The sequence below is a fragment of the Parasteatoda tepidariorum genome, chromosome 7, assembly GCF_982258835.1.
Source record: "Parasteatoda tepidariorum strain Cologne lab strain chromosome 7, Ptep-v5.0, whole genome shotgun sequence".
NCBI lineage: Eukaryota > Metazoa > Arthropoda > Arachnida > Araneae > Theridiidae > Parasteatoda > Parasteatoda tepidariorum.
Window position 1 is genome coordinate 5,875,058 of NC_141761.1, and position 15,121 is coordinate 5,890,178.

General features: G+C 27.3%; 1 protein-coding gene across 11 annotated transcripts in view; it reads left to right on the forward strand.

Moving 5' to 3' along the window:
* Nucleotides 1-14,588, forward strand: part of LOC147806779 (muscle calcium channel subunit alpha-1-like) — a 39,418-nt gene extending 24,830 nt beyond the window's left edge. For 7 of the 11 annotated variants that reach the window (XR_015435194.1, XR_015435203.1, XR_015435201.1 and 4 more), the window contains 3 exons: nucleotides 5,365-5,489; nucleotides 10,845-10,971; nucleotides 14,385-14,588. The gene's annotated coding sequence lies outside the window, so the exon portion shown is untranslated. The remainder of the gene's footprint in view (nucleotides 1-5,364; nucleotides 5,490-10,844; nucleotides 10,972-14,384) is intronic. The other 4 variants (XR_015435195.1, XR_015435202.1, XR_015435196.1 and 1 more) reach the window with 2 other exon arrangements.
* The last annotated feature ends 533 nt before the right edge of the window (nucleotides 14,589-15,121 follow it).

Here is a 15,121-nt window from a genome sequence, read left to right on the forward strand (position 1 = left end):
CTTTAAAGGTGCTTTTCTTCATTAGGATTTTGTAAAAAGTGCTCAATTTTCTATCATTTCAAAATGGCGTTTTTTTCTTTGCTGTGTCCTCATAAATTTTTTTTTTAAATTACTTTATAAAATCTTTTGCTAAAAGTGTCAGGGGTGATTGTATTCTGGGTTTGTTGTATTATTCTTCCAGATCTTAAAAATTAGGAGTAGGCATATGATTTTTCTGGGGATGTCGTGGAATTCCGCGTTTCTCGTGACCATCGATTCTTGAACTATCGCTAATCCAAAATTATAATCTGAGGAAATTTTCATGAATTTCCTCAATCTAATATCAAACTTTGAAACCTTTGCTTATTCCAGCTAACAAGAAACTTACATACGCGTGATTCTTCCGCTGATTGATTCTTTTGCGGATTTTCACGTTTTTGAATATTTGAAACTGTGCCGGAATCTGCTAATATTGCAATCCCTACTCACATGGTTTGAAAAATCAAACATCTATTTTCGTATTTACCTAATTTAAAAGTTGCACGTTGAGATTCGTATTCATGTGATTTAAAAATCGTACATCGCGATTGGTATTCACGCAATTTGAAAACCTAATGTTGCTATTCATATTAATGCAATTTTAAAATCCAATATCGAGATTCATGTTAGAGAGATTTTAAAAATCCAACTAAAAAATTTATTACTATGAAGGTGTGATTCTGCAGTGGTAGATAATTTAATTATAAATATTTTTTTAAAAAAAATTATGTTAAATGCAAAACATGTTTGATAAGTTAAGTATCAAGTAATGCATTTACAATTAAAGAAATAGTTTATAACATTCCTAATGGGAGTCAATACTAGATGCCCTTTTGGCCTTGTTTACTATTGATCTAAGTATTTTGCTATAATTAGTTAGCAGTCCTTAATTAACTTTTTATGTAGGTAAATCAAATTACATGCTTAAGGTAATCTCAGATCCTGTTTTAGGATATTTTTTGAAAGTCCTTTTATTGTATGAAATTACATTTGCAAATAATATGGTATTTTTTTAATTGTTGATTTGCAATAGCTATTCACAACTTTTAAGTTTTGTTCATCTCAGTTATGGTGGCACAAAATTTCTTTCTGAAAAAAATTCACAGTTTTTTTAATTTGAAAAATGTTTGAGATCTAAATTTTTTAGTATCTTAAAATTTGCTCCATCACTGCTTTTGTTTTGGCTTTTAAAACAGCAAAAATTTAAATTATTCTTTTATAATGATTTTAATTTAGGTGGAAAAAAAAACCTGTGGCAGAATTTTTTTCGGGCTTTCTGCAACATGCCTCTCTATTACTGATATCTTTCTGTAAAATTCTTTTAAATATAAAAAATATACTTGTTAATAACCGAAACGTCAACTTAAATACTTTTTTTTAATTTTTAAATCTGATATTGTGGCAGATATTCTCGCATTTTGTATATGAAAAATACACTAATAATTTCCTTTTAAGTAATTTTGTTAATCATCATCACATTAAAAGAAAATAATAAAAAAAGTTTTGAAATCCGTAGCAGTAACTATCGGGAAAAAAAGATTGAAGGCGAAATCAAGTGAATCGGTTTCTTTGAAAAAGGGTTACTAAATGCATGTTTTCATTTCGAGATTCAGTTGCTATAATAAATAATATCAAATTATTAATATAGGATTTTAAAAACTATGTGAAATCAAAATTAATAACTAAATAAAAAAATTAATAGAAGGAAAATTTCTGCTGAGAAGAAAACCAAAATTATTTACTTCCTAACAGAAAAATCTTTTTGCAAGAACTCAGTAATGTTCTGTGACAATGTCGCCACGATTCTGCCACAGGGGGAAAAAATATCACCCATTAGTATATTTTTAAAATATGTTACTGAAAATACAATCTAGTTAATTCTTACCCGAAAGATTATGTATCTTATGAAACTGAAGCTTTACTTTGAGTTTAAATCATTTAAGCTAGTTTATTTTATTTTTCTTGGCGGAAGATCTTCTAAAAATCAGTTTTAAAATGCACATAATTAAAGATAGGTTGCTTTCATATTTCTTATATGGTTTTTATCCTATGTAATTATTTAGAATTAAAACTTACTACTTATTCCACTTGACATTTTTTTTGCTATTTATAATATGATATAAAACTTATTTAGCATTATTTTAGTTAGCATTATATATTTGTTTAGCATCATTTATGCACTAATTTTGCTCTAGATGTTGGAAAATTCTGTTGATTTCATAGTATTTTGTGTAATTAAAATTTTTTACTTATTTACTATGAACCATGATCTTATTTTTCATTTTGCATTTAAAATAATTGTTATTTTGTTAATTGAATACTGTTCTATTCAAAAGTATCAATGGGTATTTGTAGCTTTGTTAATTGTTTTAATAAATTACACAAAATATTAAATTAGTCTTAGACAATTGGAAGCAGGTTTCTAGAAATTCAAGAATTAAAAAAATTTTTTTTTGGATGTTTCAAAATAATTTAATTTTTAAAATCATCCTTCACTCTTGTTTTGCATTAAGGGACTTTTGTTTAATAATTTGATTATTTTCTCTAATACAGTACAGAACCTGTTATCCGGAAATCAGAAAACCAAAAAACCAGAACGAAATTCAATAAATTTTCCAGCTATTTTTAAAAAAAATTTTTTTTTTTCCTCATAAGATTTTAGGATTTTTCTTTCTTTTTTGAAAGATGTTTACCATACCATCTTTTAGAAATAATCATTACTGTATTACTTAATCGTTTTTTTTTCTTTTTAAGATTATTTCCAAATATTTTTTTTTTAGTTGGGTTTAACAATAAAAAAAAAAACTGCTTTTTGTAGCGATTCAGAAAACCGGAAAAATCAGTTATCCGGAATAGCAATGGTCCCGATCGTTCCGTATAATCAGTTCCCTACTGTATATGGTATTATTATTTTTTTGATGATTGCTAGGGAAAAAAAAAATTTTTAATCATATTTTTTGCTTTATTTCTATGATAAAACTACTAAATTTCATTGTATTTAATACAATAGTTAATGAGTATTAAAACTCCTAACACTTGTTATATTTGGATATCTTAGTAAACTGAAAATAATAATGACATATTATTATTATTGATTCCTGATATTTATTCCAATGTTTGTTCTATAAAAAATGCTGATTAGGATTAAATTTTGTTTTATCTTTAAGCAATTACTTTTATTAGTTGTTATTAACTCCCATGTACAATTTATCTTTCTTACAACTAATCTATTTATTATGTTGCTATCTTCCTTACAAATCTATTTGTTATGTTGCCTGTTCATCATTATTTATTTGAATATTGAAATCAATTAATAGCTTAATGAATGACTAACAATATAAACTGCCTCTATTTGTTTTTTTTTTTTGTTATCTGTTTAATTGTTTTCATGTGATTGCTGCTTCTATTCCTCTTTAGATTTTTTAGGGCAGATAATTTTTCATAAAATTCTGCCTGTTCCTATTTTGCCCCAATTCATCCTGATCATTTCAAATTACATCCAAGTATGATTTTTTAAATTTATTTTTTTGAAATTTAAAAAACGTGAAATCTGCTTTAACAAAATATGTTTTCATCAAAAAAAAAGAAACATTGCTTTATTCAAAAATGTATTGCTGTCTCTAATGTCGGAAATTTATAATTGCAATTAAGTTTGTATTGCTATTAAATTGTTTTGGCTGCTATAAAGAAAGCTCTAAATTTTTATCATGATTTTTAATTTAGAACAATGTTACTCTAAATTATTATTCTGAAAGGATGAATCTCTCAGGTTAAATTGTTCTAAAATGATGACAAATTTTTCTCCAAATTGCTTGAAACTATCATTCTTAGTGGTTTCTAAAATTATTTAATACCAATGTAATTTTCAATCAATAATTCCTTTATTGTATGATTATTTCTTATATCTTTTTGCAAGTAAATATTTCTTTTTATATGTCTTAATTATCAACTGTGAATAAATGATCAATATATACCAAATAATTATTTTTTCTGCTCTCTAAATTGATTTATTCTTGTGTAGTAACAAATTTTTATCTCTGAAAGCTGTCAATTTAGATATGTATTATCAAAATTGTCTCATGGGAAAAAATATTTTGTATTTACAGGCTTGTAAATAAGGATATGAGTCACCTATTTATTTCTATAAACTTATAAGCTCACTAAATGGAGATTTCTATAATCAGTTTTGCTGACTAATCTAAGTCTTTCCTATTTATGTTAATAGTTTATTTTTATGCTGTAATATTACTTAGTTTAATTATAATTTTAATTATCATTCCATTATTCTAATATAATTTCAACATTTTTCAAAAGCTGCATTTTCTGACCTGACAATCAATAGTTTATAATATATTAATTAAAAATAAGAGTTTAAATTTTTAAAAAAAATTGTCTTTACATTTTGTTACATTTGTTGTTTTTGTTACGTTAAATCTGATACTTTTCAATTTCATAAAGAAGCATTTCTGATGCCACAATTGGCATTACATATATTTCCTAGCTTTGGCTATGTTATTTTTCAATAAATCACCATCCATGGATCTCTTCTCATGATTCTTAAGGTCTGTTGAGAACAATTCAATTACTTTTTAATTTGGCTTTTGATTTGGCAGGTTGTGGGGCATTTGGTTTTCCATGGCCTGTCCTTATTAATATTATTATGCAAAATTTATTTAACTAGGAGTCCTATGGATTAATTTTTGTATCTTGAGTACCAATTACTACCAAATAAAAGTTTTATTATAGTTTATGATCCAGTTTCCCTCTTCTACTGTTATTTTCATCATCCTGTTTTCATTACAATCTTCAATTAGTCAAGTATACCATGCATCTTCCAACTACACTGATTTTCGTCTCAATAGCATTATAACAAAAATATCATAAATTAATTTGCTAAACACAAAATAGTCTTCTTAATTATATTGAAGCACATTCTTTTTATTTTATGTTCTTTCCATTTTCAGAAACTTGTACATTAGAGGCTGTTATGAGTTATTTTTTTTAGTGGTTGTAAACTAAATTAGAATTTTTAAAACAAAGTAAAAGTTTTTTAGAACTAAAAGTTTTAAATTTTTTTTTATTAAAGCATTAGCAATCATCTATCTGACAGAATAGTATTTGTTTAAATTATTATACTTTGTTTTGTAATTCTTTTAATTCTAATTCATAAAATATTAATACATTACCCTTCCTTGCTTGGAAATTTCTTAGTAGTTGGAGTGTCTGCCTTTATTTTTTTGCTATCTTATGCCTCTATCTTATTTTGCCTCCGTATCTTTCTTAGTTATTCTTATTTTTATTATGAGTATGTTATTTAAAGAGTAATGTATTTTATGTTCATTGCAGTGTGCATAGCTTCAAGATCTAGAGTAGCTTTGTTTAACAGGCTTCGCTCCCAGACTGTTGATATCTTCATGTTGAGAGCTTCCATGCCAGCTCTACTGAATGGGGTGCTTTCACCATTCATCTCTGTAAGTCTTAATTTCATTTTGCTCTTAATTTCATTTTTGGAGAACAAGAGATTTTACTCTAAAAATGGTTATGCTAAATGGTTAAATATTTAGTATTGAGTAGTTATTATTATTTACTGTAATTTTGGAATCCAATTACAAATCTTAAGAGTATGCTGTGCAGCAGGAGAAATTCTTCATTGCAAATTCTCTTTCATCTACATAGTAGGGATGAGATTTTTTCGCTTTTTAGTGGATTTCCGTTTTTTTTTTTTCTTCGCTTTTTAGTGGATTTCCGTTTTTTTTCTCGCTTTGTTTGTAGAATTTTAACCTTTTTTTTAAAATCAAAAACTCAGATTCTCTAAAAGTTTAAGATATTTTTAATAAATATTTCGCTTTTACTGGAATTTAAGTTGTTGAAATAAAATAATTATATTTATTTCCGATTTTCAAAGATAAACAGAAAATTCGATCTACACAGCTGCCAACCCTTCCGTATTTGTACTTATTTTACCTATTTTCTCTTAAATGCACAGAAAATAAGATTTTTTTGTATTTTTGCCTGCCCTGCAGATAGCTGGTATTTTCTTTATTCAGACGTCGCTGCTTCCTGTTTGCTGGCCCGAAGGCAAACAAAATAATAAAAAGAATATCGGTTTATTTGCAGTGAAAATATTTATTTGCTTATTCAATTAATCTTGTAAATTTTTATTTATTATGGCTTAGAAAGTACAATACAAACAAGCCTTTAGAAATCCCAAGTCCAGAATCTACTAATATTTTGATTCTTTTTCACGTGATTTTAATATCAAACATCGATTTTTGTATTTACCTGATTTAAAAGTTCTATATTGGGACTCTTATTCATGCAATTTAAATATCGTACATTGCGATTCTTATTTATGAGATTTAAAAATCCAATAGCCCGATTTGTATTTACACGTTTTTAAAACCCTATTTAGTGATTCGTATTCACTCAAGTTTAAAATCCAATTTCGTTATTCAATCATGCGGTTGTAATGTCAAACATCGATTTTTGTATTTGTACGTGATTTTAAAATTGGACATTGGGATTCATATTCACGCGCTTTAAAAGTTTTGCATTGTGATTCATATTTACGGGTTTAAAAATTATTCACCATAATTCATATTTACGCGATCTAAAAATTACACACCGTGATTTGTATTTTCAGCATTATTTGTATGTGTGTGTGTATATATATATATATATATATATATATATATATATATATATATATATATATATATATATATATATATATATATATATATATATATTCATTCTTAGATTTCCTCATTTTTACTCTCGAACTACTCTCATCCCTGTACATAGGTAGTTTAAAGTGTGTAGGAAAGTAGTATATCTAGTGTAGTTTCAAATCTTGAGAAAATGTTTTCAAAATGCGTGCAAATAAGGACAGGACCACTTCTCCATTGTGTACTTTTATGTAATCCTTCTATAATTTGTTTGCATTTTGATATTTAAAAAAAGAAAATTTTTTTGGAGGTTTAAAACTTCATGGTTTATGTTAGGTTTACCTTAACACATTCATTCAACCACGCAACCTTTCACTATTCATTCAACCACAATCTATTTCGTCCCCCGTCGGTCCATAGTGTATGAAAGCGCCGATCATTGGTAACCGTTAAACATTGCATCATTGGTAATAGTTAAAATATTTTTTAAATTCTCTATTTTATCTAGTCTTTAAATTTCAATCATGCATTTGTTTCAAAATGGTTTTTATGCCTTCAAAGCTATGCATTATAATGAAAAATTTTTTTAATAAGTTAGAGTTTCTAAAATAATGTTATAATATAATTTTAATATTAATTTAATTTTGATTAAACATTTATAAAGTTTTTTTAATCATAAATTAAAGCTCTTATAGTGTATTTGAATAAAAATAAAGAAAATCTGATTTAAATCAAAATAATCCGATTTTTTTCTTCTTTTAAATCAAAAAAATCACGAACCCTGCTTTTAAAAGTAAACACTGCCATGGAGGAAAAAACATTTGACACTTTTAGTTGGGGCTGGTATGAATGGTACAGAAAATTTACTGATTTTAGTTATTGGTAAAACGAAAAATTTGTGTATTTCTAACCTTCAACCGTTTAAGAAGTTTTCCCATTTAATAAGTTATTTCTTTCCCTTGAAAAACTTTTTAAGCTGGTTCCACTGTAGTTAATTTTGCTCTTATTATTATTGGTATAGAAAGTAATATAGAAATAATTCAGGGTTTCCACTCCTCAGGGAAAACCTGTAAAGTACAGGAAATTTTTAACTTTTCTTTACAAACTGCCCCCCAGGGGCACACTCTTGTGTGACGGGCACGGCGCACCCGGGGCCCAGAGCTGGACCTGAGCATTTTTCTATTTCTCTCCTGCGACGGTCCTGTTTTGAGTTTCTGACTTTCATTATTTATTACATTGATCTAGTGAGCAAATATTTATGAGTTTTTATACTTTTGATTATGCATTATTTTTGTTGCATTAATATATATATATATGTATATTTATTATGTTTCACTTCTTCATTTGTATTATATTTATTCATTAAATTTTCACTCTTGTCGTGGTTGCCAAATTGACTGGTAAAGGGCTTTTCGTCTTTGTTTCGGTTTTATATCAAACTCTGATGGGAAGGAAACCACCCTCGTGTTCACCGTGCGTGGAGACCCGCGTCCCTTGAAAAGGGGATCCTGGTAGTTGAGGGGCATCTTGGTACCCCAACACACTGCTTTGGCCCCTGCTTCAGATAAACGGGAGGTGCATAGTAATCCGTATGCATCAATCGGCTTGTCACAAACGTCATCTGATGGCTTGGGTCGAGCCCGGGGTCACTTACTGGGCACCTCGTTAAGGGTGGAGGCTGCTTCAGGGGTGACTTATGAGCGTATAGCTATTGGCCAGCATCGGTGTTAATCCCCTAAGTTGGACTCCGTGGTGGGTGGTGTAGTTGATAGTGGAAGGTGATTATTTTTTTTCTATGGCTGAAAATAAACAGATGGTGTTCAGTTCCGCACACCGAAACAAAAGCGGAACAATTTCCTCACCTAGTTTCAATCATGCTAAATGCACAAATTACGACCCCACTGCAGCAAAAATTCTGATCTTAAGCTCTACAGAAAAGAAACTCAAGTCTATATCACCATTTTTAGTTCAAAATGCACTTGAAGCAAATATTGGTAATCCAAAAATTGTCAAACAGATGCCATCAGGAGACTTATGCTGCTTATAAATCAATTAACCCTGCTTATAAATCAAGAATTATTCATTATTTTTTGAATAGATATTTTTTTATACCGTATTTTTAAGGAAATCCCTTTGCTGCTTAGAAGTACTCTAATGTGGTATAACAATGTTGAGCACACTACTAAGAAATTTCAAATAAATAATAATGTGATCTGTAATAAATAAAAGTTAAGCAAATTTTGAATAAGTTTTCTGTAATTACTTAAAACAATGTTAATTTTTTTGGTTATATATCAAACATTGTCATTCACCGGTGACTGACATGGCCAAAACAAAAGGTTCAGTGATGTGGACCTCAACATGTTAAAAGACACTTTAATACTCACAGATATGATTTCAAAATCGACTCAGAGGTCAAAGGCACCAAGCTATCCATGTGCTGAAGTGGGGATAGATACTCAATCAAGCTTTAGATCCATAAGTGTGGGTTAGGAAGTAAAAGCAACTTCTGCTTAACAAAATCATGCCATTGGTTAGGAATTGTGGAATTTTAGTTTTTATGACCCTCCTGACCTACAACAGGCTGTTGTGAGAATGATTTACTACACTTTAATGATTTCAGAATGAATGATTTGTTGTCAACAGGGGGATTACTTTCAAGCAAATTAATGAGCTATCTTTACATTGAGTACTTAATAATGTTAGTTGAAAAATTTATTTTCCAGGCTCATTTTTTCAATACATTTTGAATTTAACATATTAATCGCTAGTTAATTTTTTTTGTAATTATATAATGAAACATAGAATATGATAAAAAAATTCTGCACAATGCATTAGGAATCAAATTTTTGACTTTATAAATTAAATAGCCCTGATGCTGAACTATTTGCTCTTTGAACATTAAATAGAGGTAATGTGCAAAGTATATTACAAAATATATTATCTAGAACTCATTAAAAGGGAAAATAAATTGAAAAGTCATGCTAATAAAAATAAAGTGAACTTGATATGATATATTTGATTAATTCCCCCCCCCCCCTATTTCCTTGCCTACTTGTTTATTGGTTCAAAATGAAGGAGGTAATTTATTTTTTTAGAACTATTCTGACTACTGGAATATTTTCTGATTATTAAATTCATTTTATTATGTTGTGAACATAAAAAAAAATTCTGCCCATTTTATTTTATTTTTTACTACTGTGATTTAACTGTATCATTAATACTGGAACCTCCAATTATAAAATCACTGAATTGTAAAATTAGCTGCTTTTTACTATTAAATCTGCAAGAACAGAATCATTTTAATATCAAACTATGTGAAAACCATCTTCTAATAAAATTATTATTACCATTATGTAAAGACAACATTTTGTAAGGCTTTTGTTTAAAACAATGAAAAACTTTGCTGTTTTTTGTTTGAATGATTAGAATTTTCTATATTCTCAAGTTTTGAATACATATAAATAATAATTTTTTTGTCTGTTCTCTATGAACAAAGTTTCTGGTGTTGATTGCATTTTGTGTTAAAATTGAAGGGCGAAAGTTAAAAATATTAGGAAAAAGAGAGTCTAAAGGAATCCAAAAGAAAACTATTTATGTGCTTAGAAAAATTATAAAATGCCTATCATTTAATGTCAAGGATCCTCTATCATTCAATGAGGTTAATCTAACTTCAATGGATTTCAAAAGAGCTCTTGATTTCTTAAAATGAACTTTACAGAAAAGAAAAGGATATTTAATGTTTTAGAAACTCTTATATGCTTTCAAACTATGGTGAATTTTTAATTTGAAATTTTGCTTATCAAATATAATATTTTATAACCCTCCTGTAAGTTAAAAAATGCAGCTAATGTTAATGTCAAATGTAGGTTTTGTTAAAATAAAACATAAATGTAGTAATTAATTTAGTTTTTAATCAATTTAATTTAGTTTAAAATTCAACTTTGAAATTACTTTTTCCTGCATTTTGGTTTTTAAAATTTGCTGCTTTTTACAATCAAGTGTTCTCAAAACGGATGTGATTTTAATAGGCAGCATGCACTGTATTTATGTTTATCTGAGTAGTATTAATCTAAATTAGTTGCAAATTTAATTTTAACTCAAATTATGATAATAATTTAACCCAGCTGTGATTTTAATTTTATTATTTTTTTGTAGTATGTTGTGAATGAACATTCCTCACAGTTTGCTAAAGGAAGGATAAGATTGTTGTATCTTTGTCCTCAAGAAGTTGCAAAGAATTGCTCGTAGCAGCCCGTCATATTTTAGCCACAGAGCTGAGATAGTAATTGCTTTTTTTTATTACTTAAATATGTCTTGTTTTTTCCTTTATTCTAAAACATGTTTTTTTTTATAAATGACTCATTTTTTAAAAAAAAATGTTTACTTTAGATACCATTTTTGAAAAATATTTCTGCTTAAAATGTTCTCTGTGTGTACGAGTTTTCCTTATTTTTGAGAAATTCTTTAATTTTTGCGTCATTTTCAGAATTGTGCATATCTTACTAATTATATCTAAAAATTAATGACTCTAAGAAAAGGAAATTTGTAGAAGTTTTTGTAATAGCGGCATTTTTTGAAACAAGAATAGCAAAATTATATTATAAAAGTCTTTCTCAGTCTAAAATAATCTATAATTTAAATACTATTATTTTAAAAATAAACTATGTTGTTATATATCTATTATTTGCTAAGATGAACTAAAAAAAGTTTTACTCAATAGCATAATTGCTATCAATGTTTAAATTAAGAAATATAATGTTTCATTTGAAAAAATATCCTTGTATAGTTCTTACGATATTACATAAATTCAATAATGTAAAAGTCTAAAAAAATTTTCTACAGTAATAACTATTTCTTTATATATTTATTCAATGTGAATTTTGTTTTCCTCCAAAAAAGTCTTACATGACTAATTAGAACAGTAAATAAAAATTTCTTTTCTAAGTGAGTCAAGTTAATAAGCCTTAAATATCCTATAAAGAATACTCGATTAAATATGTATTATTAAAAAAATACCTGGAATAATTAATAAAAAATTTAAAACTTTTTGTTTTTAGTTTATTTTGGTTTGTGAAAGTTGGAATTCAAATATTTAATTATTAGTAGTTATAGATCAACTATGTTTACCTCAAAAAGGGGGGCTGTATGTATTATTAGCATTAATTAATAATAGTTTTAATATTTAATTGGTTTTTAAACGTTTTTAGTTTCAAGAATGTTATTAGCCCTCCAAGGGTTGAGCCTCTGGGATAAATATTCCAAAATTTCCTTGCTACCCACTTTTCTATTAAATAACAAGGGGGAAAATGACTTTATGATGATTTTATTATTTTCAGCTTACAATTCAAAAACAAACTAATGCTCAAAGGTGCTTTGAAGATCACTAGTGTTTAAAAGCAAACAATTCCAGAAGAGCTGTTCAAAAAAATTTTTTTTTTTAAATGTATATATTTTACTTGAAAATTAGCAATCTTCGTGAACTGCTAGTTGCTATTTAGAGCATCTCATTTCCTTGAAGCTGAGCTTACCAAACTCACAGATTTCTCCAATTCTTAAGTTTCACTTTAAACATAATTTCAACCCAAATTACTATTGTTTTAAAGAAAATCATTCTCTAAAAGAGTTTACGATGACAAATGATATTTATTTTAGAATATTGAGTCTTGTTTATCATCCTGTTTTACTGTTGAAAATAGCCTTTCATCCCTTCAGTGGGTCGATAAATGAGTACCAAGCATGCTTGGGAACTAAACACTGGGGGTTCCGCGTTCGGCTGACCACCTGACCGGAACATCTGCTCCTGCACCCCAGAGCCCAAGGTCAAGAAAACTGAGATGGGCACAGTAGGCCTTGGCCCTCTATGGGCTGTCGCGCCACTGAGTTTAGTTTACTGTTGAAAATATACAGTTGCTGCAGTTAGAGTTTTTGAAAAAGATTGCTAACCTTAATTTAACGAATTCCCATATGTTATCTGGAATTTTTTTTTTTAATGTTTGGTTTATTGTTATAAAAATCTACATAAAACTTCTGTTTATTTTAAGAAAAACTTGAATTCAAACTAGAAATGTTCATAATTTTTTTGAAAGAAAAAAAAGGGTTGTATGCTCTTTCCAAAAACTCAAAACTCATTTCCTCTAGTTATTTTATCAAGCACTTTTTGAATCATACATCAATTAACAGGTTTGTTTCTGCCATGTCCAGTACAGTATCTATATTTAAATAGAGGGGGGGGGGAATTAGAAATAAAATTTATTTTTAATTTATTTTAACCTTTCTTTCAAGAGAAGTTACAGTTTTCTATATAGTTAGAAATTCAATTGCAAGAGGGAGATAATTAATTTTAATATAAGTTCTTAAGTTTCTAATTCTAACATATTTGTGTTTTGTTAAAAATTTAGATTAAATTAAGATACAATCAGTTTATTTTATCTATTTACTGCTGTTTGAAATGGATAAATCATAATATGCAGAGATGCTAAAAATATCTACAATATAACAGCATGAAAAAATTACAAAAAAGTTTAATTAAAGAGATTATGTGACTTTTTAAACTCTGTTTTTGCTTTACTTAACATGCCAATATTTAATGAATTGTGTTTTATTGCAATTCTCAAAAGTATCCTCTAAATGCTAATTTGTCGAATATATTATTCTTAATTAAGTCTTCTGTTATGCTTACTTGGCATCTAGTTTTGTTTTATAATCTTCTAAGCCTCTGCTTTAAATTTTGTATTTCAAGTTATCTGCAATTAATTTATTTGTACAATTTTTTTTTATTTTCCTATCAAATTGTTTTAAACTGAATGAGATGATTCAGTGAGACACAAAAGCATTATCAATGTTTCTTGTCCTGAAAAACCTTAGAGTTCACAGTTGTCCTGATATTCCAGATTGACGTGATAAAAAAAAGGGATCTTGTTTTTAACTTTTTGATCTAATATTCCTGATTTCTGTGTATTTTCTGATCATCCCATTTTCTACAAGCATGAACTTTAAAAGATTTGATTTGTAGAATAAAGACATTTTGGTTTTCAAACATTTTTTGTTATTTATTATTTTAATATAGATTGATAATGCTAGTAAAAATTTCAAAATTTAATAGTTCCAACTCAGGGACCGTCTATCAACTACATATATTAGAGATCTTTATTGTGTGGTCTGTGGGCTATTAGAAGCACTTAGATTTTAGTTGCTCTTTGAATTATCTCATTTTGTTTAAAATAATAATAAACTACTTGGAAAAAGAAAAGGTTTATAGAATGACATTTTTTGTATTGTAATATAATTTTTTTTCTCTCCTTTCTTTTTGCAAAATAGTGTATTTCGTATCTCAGTATCATAGTAATTTTGCCTATGCATTGATTGATTCTACTCTAACTTTATTTAAATTTTTAACAACCAACATTTTGTAACATTTAATGAACTTTGTTTTAGTAGAACAAAATATACCTTTCTACTTTGTCATTTGCTTTTTTTTTAAAAATTAGTTTAACAATGTGTACTGTTCCAAAGTATATCTTTATTTTTTTTTTTTTTTGAAAATTGCTTTGATTTTTTCTTTGATTCATTATGAGGCTTGGAAAATATATTCTTAATTATAATTTTTGTTAAATGTATTATGTTTCACAGCTCTTTAATTGCCTTTTCTGACTGTAGTATTACTTATTTTAATGTAAGAATCTTGTATATTTTTAGGCCTCTTGCTTATAGTACTTTAGCTGATCTTGTTCATCATATGAGACAATATTTATAGTTGATGGATCTGACTAAGGCTGTAAATGTGCTCTCAAAAAATGTTCATGATGAATCTTTAGTAACTGCAATTCAAACATGTCTTGTAAGCTTATTCTAAATTTAGTTGAATGCATTAGAATAAGATCTGATCGAGAAAATGGCAATGTAAGTTCTTTTTTTCTTATTAATTAAAATATACATTTTATGCCACTAATTAAATTTATTGTAATTCAAGGCAATAATGCTTTTAAATTGTGAAGAATTTTTATTGTATGAATAAAAGTTGCATTTTACTAAAATCATGAGAGTTGCTTGTGCAGTTAAATTTATTTTCTTACACTTCTTATGTCTATAAAAATATGATGTCAATAACCATGAGAATCTGGCAGGATATCAAAGCCTTATACTTTCAGCCATTTATTTTCACATTAGCTTCTAGCTATGAATTTCAACTATTTTTAAACCTTAAATATTCTTAAAGTGTATTTCAGTTCAGATTATTTCATGGTATTATTACTAGTTTATAATTCCTGATCTTATAACTAGTTTTGTTGTTCTGGTAATGAAAATTGTGCTTTGCTAACTATTAAGTCTATTGTAGAAATTTTCAAGAATTTTTTTTTGAAAATTAGTAATTTCTATGAGAATAATATTATTAGCAACATTAGCTCTGGTATAATATGTATGAAGCAGTAAAA